The 23,511-nt window shown below is 38.5% G+C and overlaps 1 long non-coding RNA gene across 2 annotated transcripts; it reads right to left on the reverse strand.

The window, feature by feature from the left end:
* Positions 1-4,573: 4,573 nt before the first annotated feature.
* LOC116667141 lies at positions 4,574-19,961 on the reverse strand. Of its 2 annotated transcripts, XR_004323908.1 has the most exons (5): positions 19,715-19,961; positions 16,080-16,189; positions 10,865-11,127; positions 7,087-7,241; positions 4,574-4,970 (listed from the first exon to the last, which is right to left on the reverse strand). It is a non-coding gene; the product is annotated as an uncharacterized LOC116667141 (long non-coding RNA). The 2 variants fall into 2 exon arrangements; XR_004323907.1 differs by lacking the exon at positions 4,574-4,970 and having other exon boundaries at positions 6,954-7,241.
* Positions 19,962-23,511: the final 3,550 nt, after the last annotated feature.

Consider the following 23,511-nt stretch of genomic DNA (forward strand, 5'->3'; position numbering starts at 1 on the left):
ATTATGGAGCCGATTTTCTTGGCCAGCAGAATCTGGTATTCAGGTGACTCTGTTGAGTAACATTAAGTGAAACCTTGGTCTCTCCTTAATTTATCAGTTTGAGCCAGTGATTTATGTAAGAGCCCAGGGGCCTCCAGGAGAAAAAAGACTTTAACTCTGACATCTCAAGAGTTCAAGCACTTAACACAATATAGGTTTGAAACAATGAGACACCACTATACTGAAAATCCAAAACAATGACACCACTATATGCTGGCAAGAATGTGGAGCAACAGGAACTCTCATTCATTGCTGGTGGGAATTCAAAATGGTGCAGCCACTTTGGAAGACATTTTGGCAGATTCTTACAAAACTAAACATACTTTTATCACACAATCTAGGAATCATACTCCTTGGTAGTTACCCAAACGAGTTGAAAATTTTTATGTCCACAAAAATTTGTGCATGGATGTTTATAGCAGCTTTGTTTGTAATTGCCAAAACTTGGAAACAACCAAGATGCCCTTAAATTCATATTAATAAGTGAAGGAAGCAAATCTGAAAAGAGTATGTAATATATGATTGCAGCTATATGGCATTCTGAAAAAGGCAAAACTATGGATGCAGTAAAAAAAAGTTCACTGGTTTCCAGGGGTAGGGAGGAAAGAAGAATAAATAGGTGGAGCACAAAGATTTTTAGGGCAGCAGAACTACTCTGTCTGATACTATAATTAGATACGTGTGAAAACTCATAGAACGCACAACACCAAGAGTGAACCCTGATGTAAACTACGGACTTTGGGTGATAATGATGTTATCAGCGTAGGTTCATCGATTATAACAAACGTACCACTCTGGTGGGAGAATTGATACTGGGAGAGGCTGTGCATGTGTGGGGACAGGAATATATGGGAACTTTCTGTACTTTCTGCTCAATTTTGCTATGAACCTAAAACTGCCCTAAAAACTAAATTCTATTGATTTAAAAAAAATGTATATATTTGATTATTGGAGAGACCAAACCAAAGAAAGGAAATATATGAAGCTCTTACTTTGTTTTCAAAATAGGAAAACATAGACCAAATTTATGTTCTATAGGAAGAGAAGGAAATTAACACTTGTTAAAAACCTACTTACACGGTAACTCTCTGTACTATTTAGACAATTTTTCTATAAGTCTAAAATAAGTTCAAAATAATAAGTTTTTAAAATTCTACCACAGGGGAGTGGGGAATAGCTCAGTGATAAAGTGCATGCCTAGCATGCACGAGGTCCTGAGTTCAGTCCTCAGAACCTCCACTGAATAAATAAATCTTAAAAAAAAAAAAACTACTGTATGCTAGGTAACATGTAAAAGAACCCTATAATATAAGTATTATTCCTATTTATGAAGACAGAAGTGGAGGCCCAGGATGGTTAGTTAACACACCCAGGCCTCCTACAACATGGCTGGGCCAAATCCGCAGCTATGACGTCTGCTGCCGCTGGAGCTCTTAGTCTCTCCTTGGGACTGCACTGTGCCCTCGGTGTAGCACTGTAGACATAGTGCTGAGCGGAAGCCTGGGAAAGCAATACTGCCATTCTATTTGCATGTTTATCTTTTTTTTTTTTTAATTTGGATAGCTGATCAATAGAAAACAAAAATCTTCTTGAAATATTCCTAGAATTTCAGCTTCTGTTGAGCAGATATCATGGAAATATGGTCACTGCACCTTGGATCCCAGAAAGTACAATATCCTGGGCATTTCATATGAGTGAAAATTAAGATGTTCTCTAGAAATAAAACAGATGTATGCTTCTTTTCAGAAACACTGAGCCCAAAGATTTATGTATGAAGGATACAAAATTCGTATGAAAATCTCCCATTTATCTATAAAGCAAAAGCATCTACTTTCACTTTCAACACCTTTTACCTAATTATGCAGAATTAGGATATACATTAACTACAACCTCTTTATTAAAATGTGTCTGATTTGAAGAGTATCTTTCATGGCAACCATTAGCTGTGAATACTCCTCCTATAGTATCTCAAGTGGTCCCTTTGACCTAGTCCAGTAATTTTTTTTCTCCTGTTACTAAACTCATTCCTAGGTCTGTCAAACTTTAACGTACTCACTCAAATACTATTCTGTGAGCACTACTGAGCCAAGCATGGTAAGGTTCATACTTCTTAAAATAACCACCAAGCTACTTCCTGTATCTGACAGTCTGAATGATGTCAGGACCTTTCTGAATTTTTAGATGGTTGATAATAAAGTAGGTACAAGAAAAGGATTCAGTGAAAGAGGCTCTCCCAAGATCTGTGAGTGTTAGGAGGATTGGCAGTTGAGCATCTCAAGAAATCTTAATTTCAGCAGCAACTCCATAATAGAAGAGTCATGCGTCTTTGGAGGCACAAGGGGTTACCCGGAGAATACTCCAGTGATGGGGGAGTGTGTACGTTCTCGCGTAGAGGAAGATCCCTGGGGGAAATTCCAGAGCCTCTTTCAACATTTGCTATAAAAGCCAATATTGGGTACAGTGCCTTACATGGTATGAGTTTCAAAGTCAGAGTCAGAATCTTACAGATAAAAAAAACTTTTGAGATCAAGTAACTGATTATGATTGACAGTCTTCCCTTGTGAAAACACACTGTGAGCATACATTAGCAAAGTGCATTTTTGCCCATTTATTACTATCAGAGTAAAATCTGCTTTGGGGCATAAAGCAGTGGATTTCAGGATACTCCTGCAATTCAAGAAATGAAACCTCATCATTTCCTGGTCCATTAACTGGAAACTATTTTTCACGAGTCTGATATCACTTTCTACAACTTTGGATGAGTGCATTCAAGTAAGTTATAGCACAAAAGATACTCAACTTTTTAATCAATACTGTGAATCTCCATCTCCCTGAAATCACAGTTAAAATCTCTTTTATTTCACTAATCAGTGATACTTGAATTTAATGTTCTTCACCAAGAGCCTTGTATTGTACTGAAATAGACCTAACACATTGTTCTAACTCAACCATAAAACAAGATCAGATAATGAGGTCTAGCATTCTGCTGGCTTGTGTGAGTCACATATTTTCCAGTAAATGGAAAATCAAACGCCATTTCTGAAGAGCTACAGAAGGGAAAGGGCAGAGCTTGATTAGAAAAGCCCTGAGCCCAAAGACTATATGTGAAATGTCATGAAATTCATTTGCTATTACATTTCAGTTATTATTTGAGCAACACAAAGACAGCTAATTTCATCTCATGGTCTCTAATGTCATGCTGGAAGGAATGTATACTAATCAGAGATAAAATTCACCAGCCAGGAGTTCAGAGCCAGGTACCACTGACTCCGTTAGAGGATGAAATATCTAAGGAGAGACCTCTGTCCCCATCCACAATCCTGATGCCTGTGCGAAAGGGCTTAAGCAGGAGGCATCTAACATAGTTACACTGTAAGTTGCTAATTAAAAATTTTTTTTGTTTCTTTAAATATATTCTGGGCTCCAGCCTCTAATTAAAAGTTGATCTGAGTATTTTATTTAGCATCTCCCCTGAGCTAGATGCTGTTCTAAGTATTTTAACATTAACTCATTTACACCTCCCAGCAACCCAGTTTGCTAAATACTGCTATCATGATCCCCAGTTTACAAATGAAATATTGAGCCCCTGGTATTTTAAGTCATCTGCCCAAGTCCACAAGAAATGACAGAGGGGAATTTGAACCCAAGAAGTCTGGCTCCAGAGCCCAGAGCACATGCACTTACCTGTAAAGCACACTGACTGTCAGCTACTTTTCATATTTGATCTCTCCAGCACATTTTCCACATACAGTTTATAATATGTCACTTACATTCTCATTTGGTGCCTGGTGCTATGCTAAGCTCTGTATGTGATTAATGGCCTTTTTTTCCCATTAACCCTATGAGATAAGACTATATGTAACTGAGGAGGAAACAGGCTCAGAAAGGCATGGTGCTTTGTCCATTATTACCCTGCCGGTGGGTGACAGAGATGAGACCCATCCCAGGTCCCGCTCTATCCAAAGCCCACAGTGTACCAACTCCACTAACAAGTTTTGCTGGTAATCTTTAAGAAAGGGGCCAACGAATCCTTTTGTGTGAAGGGACAGGATAAATGCCCAAACTTTAGGCCAACTATGCTTTCTCTATGAATCTTGACAATGACATAGTTCTAGAGCAGGAAGGGCCTTGACACTACCTAAGCCCCAGGCCCCCTCCTTTCACTGACGAGGGCCTGAAGCCCAGAGAGGTTCAACAGCTCTCTCAGAGTCACTGAGATGCTAAGCCAGGACCACTGCCAGCTGAAGCTTTGTTCCAGAACTCCATGGCACTTTCTGGGCAAGGTGCATCCCAATTCATAGAGCAATTTTTATTGTAAGTGGATACAACTGTATCTATTTCTAAAACACTTTTATTATCTGCATGGAGCTCAGTAAGTCTCCTTCCTTTGCTAAAATGATCCTTTCTGGCTGTATTACAGTAGCTTAAAGGTCACTTTATTCATTTGCTGAAACATTTTAAATGACTGGACAAAAATACTTATGTTTACACTGCTTCCTGATTTTTTTAATGCCTCTTCTGGGTTTAAAAAAAATTCATTTGCAGTCCTATTCATCTGTAAAGGTACTGTCTCATTAAAGGAAAAAAGATAGTTTCCTTAAACAAAAGCCCATAAATCCTTCATGCTTTTAGTTGTGATTTTTAATTTAACAAAAGAAAGAAGAGCTTTTAACTTGAGACGATTACCTCTTTTTTTCTTTTCATTGCGTGATCCAAGTTCATTTCTGTGCCAGTTCCCTGCGTACCTCTACGTCGTCGCTCCTCCCTGCATGTATCCTTTGTGATGCTAAGGTTGTTGCCCCCTAGTTCACAGTCATTTCTGGGCCATCTGCCATGTTCTTCCTTATGTTGACCCCGTGTTCTTGCCTGGGTCGGGTGAGTGATGCGGGAAGGTGCCTGCTCCTTTTCTCAGCGCGGAGATGTCTCCAGTCCTTCAGCAGTAAACAAAGATGGGAACAGCAGCAATGGCAGGTCTATGGCAACTGTAACAGGGAGAGACAAAATCCCCCGGTGGACTCCCTGATCACTTCCCCCATTTTCTAAGACTGAAGACCACAGATCTGATGCTCCTTTCTGACAGTCTGGTTTATTATGACTGGAACAGTGGAGTTTATGTTGATCGTCTGAAGAGGTCACAGTTTAAGTTTAGGTGGTATTAAAACGTTTGAATCCCCAGATGCCAAAATGACAGAGAGACACTGGAAGGGGCTAGGTTGGGGAGGGGTGGGGAGGTTGGGAAAAAGGGTCAGTGGATAAATGGGAGGAATTTCTCAGGGCAAAGGACTCAGTTATTTGTGCACAGATGTAGGAAAATGAAGATGTGACTGCTCAAAAAGAAGGAGGTGGGGTGGGGATAGAGGGCACCACATCACTACTCGAGGCCAGTGGTCCCATCTGCTTCTGCATCTGGGAGGTGCCTGGGGAGCTCGCTGGTGCCCCTCTGTCTCCCATCGCTGAGCCGGGCCCAGGGGAGCAGATGCTTCTCCCCTGGGCCCAGCACCAGGCAGAGGAGGGCTGGAGGGCATGGGAGGTTCTGTTCCCTTTGGTGTTTTATAAGTGAACTTGGCTCTGGATGACTTTCTGTCTTCAGTGCGTCTCTGACTGCCTAAAGTGGGATGGGCGGGGCCATCAATCAGATGGCATTTGTCATTGTCACAAATTACCAGCACAGCACCTCACAAGAGGAGCCTTGTGTTCCCTCTGCAGAGGTGTCCTCATTTAGGAAATGTGAACTGAAGTAACCTCGCCGGATAAAGTTCTCACGTACAACAGATATCTGATCCTTTTTGGCTTTTTTAAAACTTCAGGGAGCCTTTTTTCCCCTCCTTCTTCACCCGTTCTTGCCTATTACTAAGTAATTGAGACTTTTGAAATGTCATTGTCAGCATTTTCAGGCTATGATTTTCCTGTCTGATTAACAAAGACCTCTTGTACTTCTCTGCCTGCTTTCAGAAAGGTGAGTGCACTTGATTTATCCTTGATGTTCACATGTAGCTTGCAACCTCAACCTCCCACTGCTGACTTTCTGAACTTGACCTTGGGATGGTCTGGAAATGGAATGTGTTTGTTTAGATAAGCTGGTGATAAGCACCTTTGTGTTGTGTTGGTCCTATTGAGAACATTCATGTACAAGCTGGATACTTTCTCCTGCATCTCTATAATTTTTTATGTTTTTATTGAAAAATAAATTTTTTATTTTATTTCTCTTTCATCCTTCAGACTTCTCACATTTTAACATTCACCAAATGGTCTTCTTGCTTTAGTTGGAAGCTAAACACTGGCAAAGAATAGCCAACAACTGGAAATTCTGACTGAAACTAATGTCTGGAATACTTTAGGATAATAACAGCTCACTTCTTTGAGTACTTACTATTCAAAGTCAATGAGATGAAGTTTTACATTTACTGTCTCATCTAATCCTCACAACACCATGAGGTGGGCAGCCCATCTTCCAAATGAAAAACCAATGCTCACAGACTATCTTTTGCTTATAGTAACCACACAAGTACCACGTGAGGGTGTAAGATTCAAATATAAACCTGATTCCAAAGCTTTTTGCTGCACAGCACATGATCCTGCCTCAAGTAAAATGTAGTTTAATAAAATCTTAGGCCTATAAAAAAGGGAATTCCATAGTAAAATGTGTCCTTTCCTCACCCAGCAATGTCCCCTTTCTGAGGGGAGAACTGAAAATGTGAATTGGCAAGTTTTCACACTTTGCTAAATAAGATGATCAGATTAAAGAATTACAGAAAATCATGTTGAAAGTTCAGTCTCTTCTGGGTATTATAGATATTCAGGGGCAGCTTCAAGAGCCATGGGAACTAAGGGCTCTTCTGTTTAACTGAATAATTAACCACTTCCTGCCAGTTGGATTTAGCCTGTGTAGAAAATGCAGGCACTGAAGGAAAGACACTTGCTCCCCTAAGGCACACTTTTTCTTGCCCAGTCCCTTGGCTTCTAAGAACACCTGTGTGATGTCTGGTGAGTGTGAGTGTGGCACTGGAATGGGAGGAGAAAGGACACGGAGGATTCATCACATCTCACCTGTGCTGTGCACTGTTTTCCACATGTTCTCTCAAACTCCACATCAACACCAGGAGCTAAGTGATGTCCCGCTTTTCCAGTTGAAGAAACCCAGGCTCAGAGACGTCAAGTAGCTTCTAAGTGGCAGCACTGGGACCCCCACCTAGGGTTATCTGCTGTTAATGGAATAAATAAGTAAATAGGCAATATAATTCATAACATATGATTTTCCATCAGTACTTACACAAGATTTTCAGAATGGAAGATCCATAGTATCAGGCAAAGTTTCACAGACTTTCATTTGACATAAGGAGGCCATGCTTAATTAATTTTTAAAAATTCATTACCTAGTTTTCTAACATAATAGTTTGCTGTTAAGGCCCTGAAGACCCTTGTTTGAGCTTTAATTAAACATTTACTTGAAACACAAGCAGAAGACATTAAGCTTGGCCCTGAAAATTACAAACTGAAACACCACCCAAAATGTTGTTATGAACCAGGCTGTTTGTTTTGGGGTGGTGTTAACATTTATAAACCACTTGCAGATAAAAAGAAACCCCGTTATGTAGGACAACACTGAAGTAGGTGCAGCCGAGATTCCCACACTTCCTGTCTATTTCCAGTAAACGAAGTCCCCGGTTCATTCATGTGGTGCTTGATAGTTTGCAGAAGTCATTCCCACCCAAACCTCAAGCACACAGGGACAAAATAATTGCCAGTTTCAAGAACAAAGGAGCAGTTTGAAACCATCAGTTTGAGAGTGGACTTGTTATATCAAAGAGTTCCTACTGGCCAAGTTTCTAGACGAGACAAAGGCTCCAGAAGGAGATAGAAAGTATGTATTTCATGTTACTAGGTCATTCCAAAATTCGTCATTAGGTTTTGGAAGGTAACAAAAGTTGATTTTCTGTCCCCATTTTTTGTTATATATGTCTGTTATAAAAGGAAGCAATTTTGCTATGTCTAGGGTTATTTCTCTTGAATTCTCCTCAGCTATACTTACGAACTTAATAGTAAATGTGTCAGGAGAAAAAGGCTCAGAAAAAGGCATGAGGACAGTTATAATCCTAATTCTTTCAAATGTAAGATATGATCGTATCCTCGAATGTCACAAATATGACCATCATAACACCCCCCCGCAGGATCTTCTCGCTTCTGTCTCTGACTGTAATGGGGGTGAGCCCCTGTGGATTCAGTTCAATTTTGTAAGTCTGTGGATTTTTAAATCAGAGGTTCTGCCTGCTAAATTCAGGAAATGATTCTGAGAAGAAGAGTTGGTAAGTAGTGATGTTTTTCCTCTGGCGTTTCTGTCGTTATCCTGGGATTGGCTTGTTAGATATCTATGCTATTACTCCTGCCTCCTTTCATGCCACAGAGTCTAGACGATGCAACTAAAGATTACATTTACAGTGAACTAAGTCTGGAAAATAAGAAAATCTTGAATTAACACTCAGACTATATACATATACTTTAAAAAATACATTATAAGTAATAAACAGTGAAAAATCGCCCTCCAGTCCTTGTCTACATCCACCTAATCAGTTACCTCTGTAAATAATTTATTCTTTATGTTTTCAGAACTTCCTTATGCATAAGCAAGAAAATACAAATCTATATTCATATTTCTACCTTTTTATATAAAAGGTAACATACAATGCACAGTGTATTACCTTAGATTCTTTTCTTTTCAACATTCAAGGGGCTTGAACGTTCTCTTTTGAAGCTTCATTACGTAGCTACCATAATTTATTTAGGTAGTGTCCTACTGACGGACATTTAGGGTATTCCCAATCTTTTGCCTTTACAAACTCTCTGCAATGAATAATCTTGCATACGTCTTTTTGAATGTGTGCAAATATATGTGACAGGTATATTGCTAGATGTCAAATCCCTGGATCAAAGGATTACATTTATAATTTAGATATAACCTCCAAATTGCCCTTAGTGTGGCCGGTAACAATGTGTTATTAAACGTTCGTATTTGTAACAATCTAATAAATGGGAAGACAGTGTCAGTTTGTTTTAATTTGCATTTCTCTTATTGTGAGTAAATGAAGTTGAGCATATTTTATTTGCTTAAAAGTTGCTTGTGTTAATTTTCCTGTAAATTCTATTATCTTTAAATCTTTTGTTCATTTTTATTGGATTTTGGTCTTCTCATCTATTTCCAGAATTTCTGTGTCTATTAGGGAAATTAACCATCTGCTTTGTGAATTACATATGCTTTTATTTGTCACCCTTTGGTTTTTGATTCTGCTTATGATATTTTCTCATACACATTTATTTTTTTTTCTGGTTTTATTGTATAGAATTATTACAGTTCAACTACACATACACATTATATTGCATGTAAATAAATACATGTAAACAGTATATTGTACTTTTTTAGTTTTCATATATGTACTAATTATTGTTTCTAAGAACAGATTAGATCTTTAGCTTTTTAAACTTGCATAACTATCAAAGGAATAAAGCCAAGTACAAAATGAGAATCAACAGAATGCAATAATCCAGTCATAAAGGACAGTCAAATGTGTTTACACATATTTAAGAAATCAAAATAATAATTAGTTCATTCGTGTCATTATTGTTGTATTATGTTTTAGATTCTTTATATAAATGATGTCATATGGCATTTTTCTTTCTCTTTCCGGCCCACTTCACTTTGAATGACAGTCTTCAGGTCCATCCATATTGCTGCAAATGGCATATTTTATTCTTTTTTATGGCTGAGTAGTGTTCTATTGTATATATGTACCACATCTTCTTTATCCAGTCATCTGTTGATGGACATTTGGGTTTTTTCCATGTCTTGGCTATTGTAAATAGTGCTGCTGTGAAAACTGGGGTGCATGTGTCTTTTTGAATTTTATTTTTCTCTGGATATATGCCCAGGAGTAGGATTGCTGGATCACATGGTAAGTCTATTTTTGGTTTTTAAGGAACATCCATACTGTCCTCCGTAGTGGCTGCACCAATCTACATTCCCAACAACAGTGTAGGAGGGTTCCCATATTTGTTTTTTTGTAGTTAATTTTCTAAATCTTTTATTTTATGGTTCTATATTGTGAATCATAGTTAGAAAGACCCTCCTTCCTCCAAGGTAACAAAATAGACATATTAGTTACATATTTGCAGTAAAATTACATACCAAATAGCACAAAAGGCCAAATTGGACATATAACAATATGAAAAAGAGTTTGAACAATAAGAATATTAGTATGGTGTATACTGTGTACTATGTTAAGTACCATCCCCAATTTCCTTTGTTTTCAAAGTTTAGTTTTGTTCATAATTCAGTGTTGTGTAACTTAAATAGTATATATAGACACAAAAGAGAAAAAGATGGAACAATGCACATAATAACATTCAAAAAAAAGTTGCTAGTTTAGTAATTTATGAAATAACAGTGGTACCCTGAAATTCCACTATCGACCTTCATAGTAAAATTCAAAAGTGAAAAAACAATAATAAAATTATTTAGCACATTATCCTCCATTCCTATGGATTTGAGCTTATCAGCTTCATTTTAATATTAGAGTTTCCAGTTGCTATGCATTTTTACATAATGATACAGAAGAGTATTATTTCTCAGAGCTTTTTTGTTTGTTTTTAGTGTAGGTTAGAAATATTCAAGACAATAGGGCCTGTACCTCTCTAGCAGCCACTTACTGGAGTTAGAACATGCCAATGTTGGTTTTCTTTGTGACTCTTACACAATCTGTAAAAAAAGATTTGTAGTGATTTAAAAAACCTAATGTCAAAAGAGGCCAGTTGAATGCTTGACGTCAGTACTCACCAATAGTCACAAACAGTTCACATCTTCACAGGCGGGGCTGCACTGGGACTCTGAAATCGGTCCACGATTCCATTTGCGTTGGTCAGTACAACGCCAGGCTGGTATTTTAAATATCGTTTCTGCTCACAGGGGAAAGAAAGCTCTTTGGTAACTATGGGTCCAGGCTGTGGCCTTCAGCTTCACAGGACTATTTATTCCTAAATCTTTCAATAATGTAGGTAGAAATCATCTCTTAGGGTAGGGCATCTCTGCAGATAGCAGAACTAAAAAAAAAAAGAAATTAAATTTTAAAAAGCAACTTCAATCTTTTCTTAACTTTGAGCTCCATAAGAGTGTCCTTTGGTAGCTCTATTGAGAATATATCTGTTCTCAAATCTGCTTGGCCAATATAGATTTTCTACATTGCAACAGCCTGCAATAATTACATATAACTATGTATCTTTAAATATACCTAAGTTATCATAATCGTCCTAGATATGTTTAATCATCATCTATTATAATATAGTAAATTAAATTAAATGCATTGGTCTTGCTATCCTAAAGTTGGTACCACTGTTAGTTCAATGTGAGCTCATGTCGTCGTTTATTGGGGTATTGGAACCAACTGAGAGACAGACACAGGAATCATGCAGGGAGAGAGGAATACTGTGCTATGACAGGCAACTGAAACAGGTTAATTAACACTCTGCCTGTACCTACCATAGTCTAGACTAATAACTTTCCCAGTCATAGTGCACTTTTATAGACTTTAGGCCATTGCATTCTTTAAGCAACACTTTGAGGTAAGTTTTCCATCCTCAGTTGAAAAATATGAAAACAAAGTCACTGGGCCAAAGGCATTTTACAGGGTTTATAGTGACTTTAAAGGACACAAGTACTCAGATTCCAAACTCAATGGCCTTTTCAAGGTCATTTTACAAATTTATTTCCTGCTTAACTAGTTGACCTTCCCACGTGGGGGCAGGGAAAGTATCGAACCAAAAATAAGAAAGACAATATGATTTACAATATTACCTTAAAATTTAGAATGTAAAGCAATCCACAAATACCATCTTTCATGAGACTAAGACAAGCCTTTAAAGGTTTTGGCTATATTGACCATATTAACTACCCTTTCCCCCTAGCTTTCTTCTTTACAAGAAACAAGAAAAGTTAACTAGAATGAAGATAAGCTATTATTAATTAAAGAAAAATAGGCAAGAGTCTGACTTGAAATGAATTGATACATACCTCACCTATTTATTAAAACATAAGAAGTACCTGGTGGAATTGGACAATCAGTGACCCATCTGTCCTTTAATTTTGCCTGTGACAGTAGCTCCAAAGGATATTTAGTACCTCTGTTATATAACACTGTCCTCAGAGATTGGAGATACTACAGCACATTAAAAATCTATCATCTAGGAATCTATATAAATGTGTCTAAAAATATGTGTATATTATATTTTAGTTCTAGTGTCTATAAGCTCTGGTGGTAACAAATTCTATATCCTTATTAACAGCATACATAGACATAGCTATAGAGATATATGATTTATTTTACTTGTATTTAAACTATCTTCTTCACCATTAAGGAACTCCAAATGCCTATATTCTAGAATTTTTTTAAGCAATTACAGATTTACTGTAATCTCATTTTTCAGGGTTTTATACATGTGATCATAGTTTCTCTCTGCCTTCATCTTTCCATACTGAAGCATCCTCATTTTTTAAAGAGCAAAAATATCCATTTAGACCAGGAGGTGGGCACCAGAAATACCACCAACAACCATCCCTGAATCTGAAGATTCAGTGGGATGGAGTCCTGGGTCTTCTACTCAATAACTATTATTTTCACTTTTTATCTTAGCTTCTAGATATACCCTACATAGTATTGAGTTGGGTCACTGCTCATAAATTTTGATACCACGTATAAATTTGGTAATTTCCGTTACCTCCAAGTTATTTGTTTAAAGATTAAATTAAGAAGGACATCAAGAAAGTGAAAAGACAATCCATAGAATGAAATAAAATACTGTCATGTTGTATATCTGATAAGGAACTTGAATTCAGAATATATTAAGAACATTTAAAACACAATATTGAAAAGACAAATAAATCAGAAAGTGGGCAAAAAAAGAAAAAAAAACAGAATAGACATTTCTCCAAAGTAAATATACAGATGGTCGATAAGTACATGAAAAAATGCTCAACATCATTAGCCGCTGGGGAAATGCAAATCAAAAGCACAATGACATACTGCTTCACACCCCTAGGATGGCTGAAATAAAGACACACAGTAACAAGTCTTGGTGAGGATACAAGGACATTGGAAGTCTTATACTTTGCTGGTAGGAATGTAAAATGTTACAGCCACCTTGGAAGAGTTTACCAGTTCCTCAAAAAGCTAAACAAAGGACACCATAAGCCCAGCAATTCCATTCCTGGGTATATGTCCAAGATAATTTAAATGTCTGTACATACAGACCACAAAACCTGTGCACAATTGTTCATAGTAGCATTATTCAGAATAACCATTTAGTAAAAACAACCCAAATGTCTATCAACTGATGAATGGATAAATTCAATATGATATATCCATACAATTGAGTATTTTTGACAATAAAAATGAAATGATGCTGCATCATGTGTGAATCTTGAAAACGTTATGTTAAATGAAAGAAACAAGTCCAAAAATCACAAGACGTATGATTTCATTTATAGGAAAGGTCCATGTTAGGCAAGTCCATAAGATAGTGCTTCAGTGGTTGCCAGGGACTAGGGAGGAAGAGGAATCAGTGATGGCTAATGAGTATTTTTTTGAGAGGTGGGGTATTAATGAACGTGTTCTAAAATTAAACAATGATGATGGTTGCAAAACTGTGTGAATGTACTTAAAAACACTGAATCATACACTTTTAAAGTGTGAATTTTATGATCTGTAACTTGTATCTCAATAAAGCTGTCATAAAAATTTATATACTAAATAAGGCTATTCTCAATACCAGTTTCTGAAATACTATTAATTACTCTCCATTTGTTTCCTATTGTCAATCTAGTAACTTCTATAAGAAAAAGAATTGTTTCCTAAACTAGACTAATTTGGAATTTCCCATCAGGCATAGTTCTGCCTAAGTTTAGTACCAGCAGCAAGAAGAGCATAATATCACAGGAGTACCTGAAGCTCAGCGTGAGGCATGTTTCTGCCTGCACATGTTTACTTTCTGGTCCAAGCTAATGGGACCCTTTCTGAACCAAATACCATAGATTCCTTACCCTAAAAATGGAGATTCTGTGGGAGCAACCCAAGAGCCCATCAACATAACGAATGAATGAAGATGTGGTGTATCTATATATCTGTATATCTCTATCTGTCTGTCTGTCTATCTATCTATCTAACTATGTATCTATCTATCTATATGGAATGTTACTCAGCCATAAAAAAGAATGAAATTCTGCCATTTGCAGTAACATAGATGCACCTAGAGAATATCATGCTTAGCGAAATGTCAGACAGAGAAAGACAAATACTGTATGATATCATTTATATGTGGAATCTAAAAAATAAAACAAACATCTGTCTGTGCAAAACAGAAGCAGACTCACAGACACAGAAAACAAACTAGTGGTTACCAAAGGGGAGAGGGAAGGGAGGCAGGGCATGACAGGAGTATGGATTTAGAGATACAGACTACTATGTATACACTAGATAAACAACAAGGATATAGTGTACAGCACTGGGAATTGCAGCCATTATTTTGTCACAAATTTTAATGGAGTGTAATCTATAAAAATATTGAATCCCTATGCTATACACCTGAAACTAATATAATATTGTAAATCAACTATACTTCAATTTTTAAAAATAGAATTACAGAAAAAGGAGAATAGATTAATCTAGTAGCAATGATAATAGTAAAATAAAATGGGGGGGGGGGGAGAAGGGAATTAAATGTAAATTAAAAAGCCAAGCAAGAGACAAATGTAGAAGTTGAATTTACAACTCAAGCAGTAGAAAAAGACCTGTGTTGCCTTCAGGATTATGTTTCAGGCCTCTTTTTCTCTAAAAGAGAAACCAGTCACAGAGACTATAAAGTTTTCCCCAGATCCCATAGTTAATCAGTAACAGAGGTGGATCTACTACCCAAGTTTCTTGATCTCTAATCCAGTTTATTTTTGGTCCCACTATCATTTAAACATTTAGCTCCTCTGTCTTCTTGTATATAAAATGAGGATAAAAATAACTTTCCCATGGCTTTCTTTTAAGAATTAAACAACATGTGAAAGCAGTTATCACAGTGGCTGGCACATTATTAGAGCTTCAGAAGTATCTGTGCAATGAACAAATGAGCATGTGAGTAAATCAATGAACATTTGGTTTTTTTCCTTTCCTTTCCCTTAGGCATCAGCTCAAACTTCCTCCTTCCCCAGTTTCAAATAAAGAAGAAGCATGAACATATCTTCATAGGTGGGAAGAAAATCCAGGTATTATTTATTCTTTTTTTCCAAATATATTAAATGATTTGTTTAAGGTCCCAGTTATCAAGTAGTTTAAGGGAAAATTTACCTGATTTCAATATCCTTACACTTTCCCCCATTAAACTAACCTCCATCTCTTTAAGATTTTAGAGAAGTTTAAATTGTGCCTCTTTTTAGTCAAGGACTAGATTTGTTGTAAATTATAGACATTTTTGAGCTGGAATCATTTGTTCTGTAAATTTGAGCTGAAAGGAAACCAGTAGAGCTGGGCTAGGTCTTGGATACCCATTTCTCCACTGAGGACGTAGCTGAAAAAGCGTTAATGTTGAAACGTTGCTTCTCCAGTACTGGGCAAACATATTCATGGTATATCTACATTTTGTTTTTCCAATGTAATTTGTGTTTCTCCCATCGTATAAGTAGAAAAGTTACCTGATTAACGTGACTGTGTAGTGCAGTGCGAAGAGATGGGCTTTGGCAGTTGCACAGGACTAGGTCTGAAATCCAACCGCCGTCTCTGGTCGAATGTGTGATAGGGGCAACCTACATAACCCGTTTAAGAGTCATTAATACCTGCTTCACGCAGTTGTCAAGAGGATGAAGGGATATAATATATGTCCAAAATTTAGCATAGTGCTGGCACCCATTGGTTATTAACTACCTTTCTTATTTCTTCTGCTGAGTGTGAAACAAATCTAGCATTTAATTCATTTGCATGTGTCTGTCTCTGTCTCAGTGTTCTGGAGGCTTCTCTTACCTGTGAGCATGTTATATCTCATCTCCCTGGGAACTCCTACTCTTCAAGGGCAGGAACTGTGATTCTCTCATTGAGCCATAAGGTCTCTGGAGATGAGGCTTGTATTTTTTCTGCAAGACAGGATGGTGTTGGTAGCACTATCAGATGGTCAATATCTGAATATTCCAATCTCGTCCTCTGCAAAACTCTTCCTGGTAGTAGCTGCTGTGAGTGCTATATTAAGGATTCTGAAATCATTGGAAAGATTCTGTGGTCCAGTGTTGCCACAGGCACAAAGGGTAAACGCAGAGATGGCACTTTCGTCACAAGGATGACTGTCATCCTGTGATGGCCATGTGAGGGAGGGGAATTATGCTAAATTCACCTTTGAAGCCCTGTACTTGCACCAATAGCTAATCAAGCCCTTCAATCTGTATTTCTTGAGTGAACGAGTAAAAAATGTACAAAGCTTAGAGTCTGTGCCTGAAAGTGATGAGTGAAAAAGAAAAACTGGACAAAAGTGAAATATTGATCCTTTAAAGCCATTATCTGTTCAGTGATCAGCAAAACTCAAGGGAGTAAAGAGAACAGACTGCCTGTGAAGTTTTCTTTTCAAGGTGCTGGCCAGGGTCCTCCCTCTTCTAGTAACACAAGGACACAGGAGTAAACGATTCATTGCTTAAAGGGCCCTTTAGATGTCGCATGAATTCCTCCCACGGTGATGCAGGTGCCCTTCATTGATTATGTTCAAGTTGAAATTGTTAACTCTGGGCACACTTCCTCTGTAATAATTCTCCCAGGACACTTCCAACTACATCCCCCCAACACTGGTACTGCTTTAGCCATGGGATCATGTATGAGGATGTAACAGAGCCATTTAAAATGTAATAAGTCTCCAGAAGTGTTCTCCTAAGTGAGCAATTCAAGACAGCCAATTAAGGAAAATAGGGTGAATATTTGTTACCGAAAAGACTGTACATAAACAGGGAGAAAGGAAAGAGGAGGGGGAACGTAGCAGGAAGGACTCCTATGTCTTGTTCTTGGATAGAACTTGGTGTGGCACAAAATGGATTTTTCTAGATGTTTGGTAAACTGAGAGTACGCAGTGCAAGGTTCTTTTTTAAAGTCATCTCAGTGGGTGGCTTTTATGACCAGATTAGGATTCATTTAGAAAATCTTTACATGAGATTTCACTTTGATATAGCCGAGAACAATGGCATGCTGTTCTCATGTGCGGGGACTTAATTTTCTGATATAAAATTGTCTCTGGCCTAAGTTCCAGAATTGAACTTCTATACATGTGTTGAGCTTCTAATAACACAAAAGTGCCATCTGTAGGTTGACAAAAAATTGCATAATTATCTGTGATTCTTTAGCCTTTCAGGATCATATAGTAGTTGTAGTCAAATTAATGACAGCAAGGAAAACTTGGTTATTGGATGTCACTTACACAGGATAACGGGTAGTTAGTGGCAAAGAGGGACTGGAACTCACATATTCTCACACCCGATCAAACTCGATTCAAACCTTCTCTCCACCAATACTCTGTGTGAACTTAAGGCATTGAGCTTCTCTGAACCAGTTTCTTTATATTTTTATATGTACCACTGTAAATGAAAAAGCATTCATCTCACATTTCAAGATGTCACATAACTTAGAGATGTCATGTTAGATGCTTATTACAGTGCCCAGCTCAAATTAGACCCTCAGCAAATAATAGTCACTGTTGTTCTTCTATCATCGTCATTATTATTATTCTCAGTCTAATAAAAACAAAACATTAATAAGTCTATAAGATTTTTATTTCAGGATTGTATTTTGAGGCAATAATGAACACTTTTTCAGAGTTACATAAGTTGTATAAGAATGTCATGGTAGCCAGTCCCCAATGAGCCCAACCTCCTGATGGTCACACCCATGAGTAATCCCCTCCTGCGTGGTGCCAGAGCTGGTCTATGTGAACAGTACAATATAGCAAAAGTGATGTTATGTGTGGTAGGCAGGATCATGGTTCCCAAAATATGTCCACATCCTAATCTCCACATTCTAAACCTATGAATATGTTGAATAAATTACCTTACATGGCAAAAGGGACTTTGCAGATGTGATTAAATTAAAAATCTCACAAATGAGAGATTATCCTGGATTATCTGGATGGGTCCAATGTAATCAAAAAGATTCTTAAATGATGGAAGGAAGTCAGAATCAGAGATTTGAGGATGTTTCACTGACAATTTTGAAGATAAAGGAAAAGATCTTAAGCTAAAGAATGCAGACAGCTTCTAAAAGTTAGAAAAAGGCAAGGAAATGAATCTCTCCTACGGGTTCCAAAAGGGACACAGACCTGTCAACACCTTGATTTTAGCTCAAAGAAACTCATTTTGGAATTCTGGTGTCCGGAACTGTAAGATAGTAAATTTGCATTGTTGAAGCCACTAAGTTTGTGGTTATTTGTCACAACAACAGTAGAAAACTAACCAGTATGTCACTCCCAAGATTGGGGTCATAAAAGACTGTGGCTTCTATCTCAGGCTCTTTGTCTGTCTTGCATGGCTCACTCTGAGGGAAGGTAGTGCACTGTCATAAGGACATCCCTCCAGCCTCAGGAGAGGCCCGCTCCACAAGGAACTGAAGCCGATTGACAAGCCAGTGAGCTGGAAAGCAGGTGCTTCTGCCCTGGTCGAACCTGAGCGGACTGCAGCCCAGCTGATCATTTGATTGCAACCTCATGAGAGTCTCTGAGCCAGAACCACCCAGCTAGGCTGTTTCTGGATTTCCAACCTACAGAAACTTTGAATAATAAATGTTTGTTGCTTTAAGTGGCTAATTTTCAGGGTGATTCGTAACACTGCATTACATAACTACAATACGGTATCCTGGACGGTTTCCTCCCGCATGCAACCGGGCTGACTTGTGTGAGTGAGCAGTAGAATGTGGCAGAAGTGATGGGGTGAGACCAGATGCTGAAGATAGGTTCTCAAAACGAACACAACTTCCTTAAACTCGTGCGTAGTCCACTGTAAGGAAGGACAGCTGCTGTGTCACAAGGCACTCACACAGCCCGTGGAGGAACCAGCTGGCCCACACCACCTCGACACCATGTGAGAGCCACCTTGGAAGGACATCCTCCAGCTCCAGTCAGGTTTTCAATGATTCCAGCCCTTCTGCTGCAAGTCGTTTACCCAGGGCCCCCGACATTGCAGAGCAGGGGCCAGCCACACCAGCTGTGCCCTTACTGAATTCTTGACCCACAGAAAGTGTGTGATAGTAAATGTTGGGGTTTTTTAATTTATTTTTTTATTGACGTATAGTCAGCTTACAATGTTGTGTCAATTTCTAGGGAACAGCATAATGTTTCAGTCATACATATACTTTTTGTTTTAACCCCCTTAGTTTTGAGTGATTTGTCGTGTAGCAATAGATAACTAGTACAAATGTATTAAATATTTAATATCTTCCAATTGTATTTTAGAAAAATACTTTTTCATGTCTATAATGTGTGTTAGTACCTTTTCAAAATGTTGATTTAGATGTGCAAGCAATTATTTTCACTCTGTTTCCTATGACCAGAATCTCGGTCGGTATTGTGTAATGTGGATAGCAGAGAGAATCTGTAGCAACAGAGATGTGTGGCAGCATATGCATATAATACTCACATGTAGCAGGCTGGCTTCTTGGTAAGAAAGTAGCTTCTGTTTTGGACATAGAGCAGCTTTATTTTTAAAGTCAGATCTGACGGCAGGAATCTCTAGTCGATAATCTCAGTTTGTTCTCACATTCCTTATTTCACTTAGTTGGACGTGGGGAGGGGACACAGGAAATGAGACTTAGTGACAGTAACCAGTTAAAAGCAACGTAATCACTTCCTGTGTAACTCCTGGTCTCTTGTGAATTCAGTTAGTCTCTTCAAATTCCAAACTTCCTTTCTGGACAGCAGCCCCTCCCACATGTTCTCCTCTTCCCTTTCCCTCATTCACCCCAAAAGAGGGGCTGGATCCAGGAAGAAGCTTATGTAGTGTCTTGAAATGCTGGTGAAGGCGCCTGTGTGATCTGTGCGTTGCGCTCTCATATTTACTGGCTGCAGCTTGGCCAACCTCATCTTGGGACATTCTCCGTTCTTACTGCACTGGCCGCTGAAGTACCCAAGGCTGGCGTAACTGGAGAAGACTATTCTCTTGCACAGTCAGTTCATGGTCTCCCCACTTTCCGCATTACCCCCTCCTTGCTCTTGCCCTTGACTCACACACTAGCGCTGCTTATCTACTGAAACTTTAGCATCGTATCATGTCACCCCACAGCCTCACAACAGCATCCACTCTCTCCCTAAACTGGAGACCCTCCAGCAGGCACAGTGGGTCTCAATTCTCAGACCTTCCTCACACATCCCAAAGAGCTTGGAAATTGTCCATCTTCTCTCCTGCATGCTCTGGAACTGAGGGGCACTAGAGAGATGACTAAATGAGAAGCTCAGTGATCCTAGCTTCTCCAACTAGTCTGTCAGAGTGCTGCAGAATTTTATAATACCTTCTTGCTTATATGAGGACAGAAGCAACTCCTTCTCTGGCCAAGAGAAAGCCTGAGAAAACTTTTTTTGATATTTCAGATGCTCTGTATAGCCAATTAAATATGGGAGACTTAATCATCAACAACTTAATCGTCTACCTTTTAGGTAGAATTACCAACATGAGCACTTTGTAAATCCCTCCTGTGTGTATTCAGTCTGGAGCAATGCTAGATAAGTGCTTTTAAAGACCTTCTTATTCATGCCTACAAGTGTACAGAGAATTTTGTTTTACTATAGTAAAGCATGCCTCTTCATATCTTCAACAAAACAGCATGCAATATGTGGCCGTGGGTCATGTCCCAGACCATAAGCATTTATCATCTGTTCTAGCAAGGCTGATATGACCCTATTTCTAGCCAAAGGCAGCTCTTGGAGTTGAGAGCCCACGGGGTCCTGAAAAAAATTAGCAATTCAGTCTATGAAAACAGTGGAAGAGAAGAATGGAAGACATGTTGAAAAGTCCTGTGCAGATCTCTGTAGCCAAGATCTCACACAGGGCTGGGCCTCCAGAGACCCCAAACTCTGAGATGTGCCCCTGAGGAGCAGGTGCTGAGTCAGGGAAAGCTGACCTGGGAGACAACAGATTCTGATCACCAGCCCTGAGCTCATCGTGGAAAACATCTTCTCTTGGCTCTTTCTCTCCCTGCCTTCACTTGCCACTGCTCATTCCTTCTTAGCAGCATAAGGTAACCCCTAAGAACACAGCTTCTAGAGACAGACATCTTGATTCCAATGCCAACTTTGCAGCTTATTACCTGCGAGAGCTTGGTCATGTTCATTAGCCCTTCTTTGTCTTAGTTATCTGATCCAAAATAAAATGCAGATGCTGGTATCAGCATCCACTCCAGTGGGTTGTTGTGTAATTTTATAAATAAAAGTATATTTGTTGAGTCCCTAGAATGCTGGGAAACTGTAATTAGTCATTATCATTATTTGCCCTCTATTTTGCCTCTCTGCTCTGGATTAGTCAACTCAGCCATCGTAACACAAATACCACAGACTGTGTGCTTTAACACTAGACATTTATTTCTCACAGTTCTGGAGGCTGAGAAGTCTAAGATCAAAGTGCCAGTAAAATCGGTTTCATTCTGAGGCGTCTTCTGTTGCCTCACAGGCAGCTGCCATCTTGTGTGTGCACCCAAGACCTCTCCTTTGTGTGTGCACAGGGGTTGAGAGAAAGAGATAGCTCTCTGGTGCTTCTTCTTTTCTTCTTATAAAGACATTAATCCTATCAGAGCACCACCCTTACGACACCATGTAGCCTTAACTGATTCCTTAGAAGCGTCATCTCCAAATGCACACACTGGAGGGTAGGGTTTCAACATATGAATTAGGGGAGGAGGACACAAACGTTCATATATAGCATATTCCTCCCCATGCCCACACTCAATTTCTTCTTTTACCCCCGCTTCCTATCCCTAAAGTCACAACTAGATTTACAAAATGCCTAGAAATTCTCAGTAAATGTCACACAGACCAAAATACCTGATGCCATAGGAGGCTAGGTTCTTCACAGTTTCCACATTTTGTTAAAAGATATCATCTGGACTGGTCACGGGCTTGTGTCCAGTTAGTAATAAAGAACAGTTGGTTACAGTTACCTATTCTACAAACAGCAAACAGTGTTGCATAAAACACTACCCCAAATCTCAGTGGCTAAAAACAATAAGCATTTATTGCTCATACAACAGGAGTCAGATGCAGGTCAGAGACTTTGGCTGTGTGATTCTCCTGGCCTCTCTTGTTTGTCTGGGAGTAGACTGGCTGTTGGCTGGGGTCTCATTTTTCTGGGATTTATCTGGCTGGAACAACTCAGCTCTGCTTTCTAGGTCTCGTTCTCCGTGTTTCTCACATCTTTCCTGCAGGCTCTTCCAGGCATGTTCTTCCATGAGGGGCAGAGGTGAGCAGAGCCCAGTCCCCAGTCCTGGAAACAGACAGCAAAAGGGAACACTAGTGGTGTCATGGGAGGAATGAGGCATCATAGCCATTTTGCAACCTACTCCACCAAAGATCATCTTACTAACTCCACCTCCCTGCTCCATTTTTTTTTCCACTTAAAAAAAATCACAAGTTTAAATTAGAGAGGACATGTAATTAAAAATGGATTATGCTGGTAAAAAAAAGTTTTATGTAATTCACCAGCTACCCTTTCGGCACACAGACCATACTGGTGTAAATGAGACCATGGTGCCCTATAGTAAGAAAAAAAGTCTTTCCTCGTAAGGATAGTTTAATTTTTAGTTCTTTAGGTTTTGGGGGTTTTATTTTTGGTTTTTTAGGAATCATATCTAGACAAAGTTCTGAAAATAATTTAATGTAGTTTCTTACTGTGTTTCTCAAACTCAGAAACTTTTTTTATGTGTGCTATACATCTCACAGAAAAGAGCATGGTAATATATATAAGCAGGCTGAAAATTGTCAAAAGCTGTGTTTTGAAAATGTCCTATACTCTAATTACCTTACAGTTTGCACTTTGCATCCAGATATGGCCAAGATGAGGGAATTCGATTTGGGGAAATTAAACTGCGATGTGCTGCCACCTTGTGTACTGTGCCTCCAAGCACTACTATTTTCCATGTGCATCTCTAGAATACTAATCGGAAAAAAATACTGCGATGAAAGGAAAGATATTTTGTCTTTGCAAAAGGCAAGGTTCCTTAATCCCTTTTGTGCTCGTGGGACTCTGGCAACCCATGGACCTCTTTTCATAATAATGTTTTTTAATGTATGAAGTAAAATATTAGGATTAGAAACTATATTGAAATACAGTTACCAAAAGATTTAAAGTAACAAATGTGTAATAGAGTAATATGTATGCTTCTTAATTAACACATTAAGTAACAAAATCTAGTGGTGAGTCTAATAAATACTATGATCTTAAATTAGTAA

This window comes from Camelus ferus, chromosome 2 (assembly GCF_009834535.1).
Source record: "Camelus ferus isolate YT-003-E chromosome 2, BCGSAC_Cfer_1.0, whole genome shotgun sequence".
In the NCBI taxonomy this organism is placed as follows: Eukaryota; Metazoa; Chordata; class Mammalia; order Artiodactyla; family Camelidae; genus Camelus; species Camelus ferus.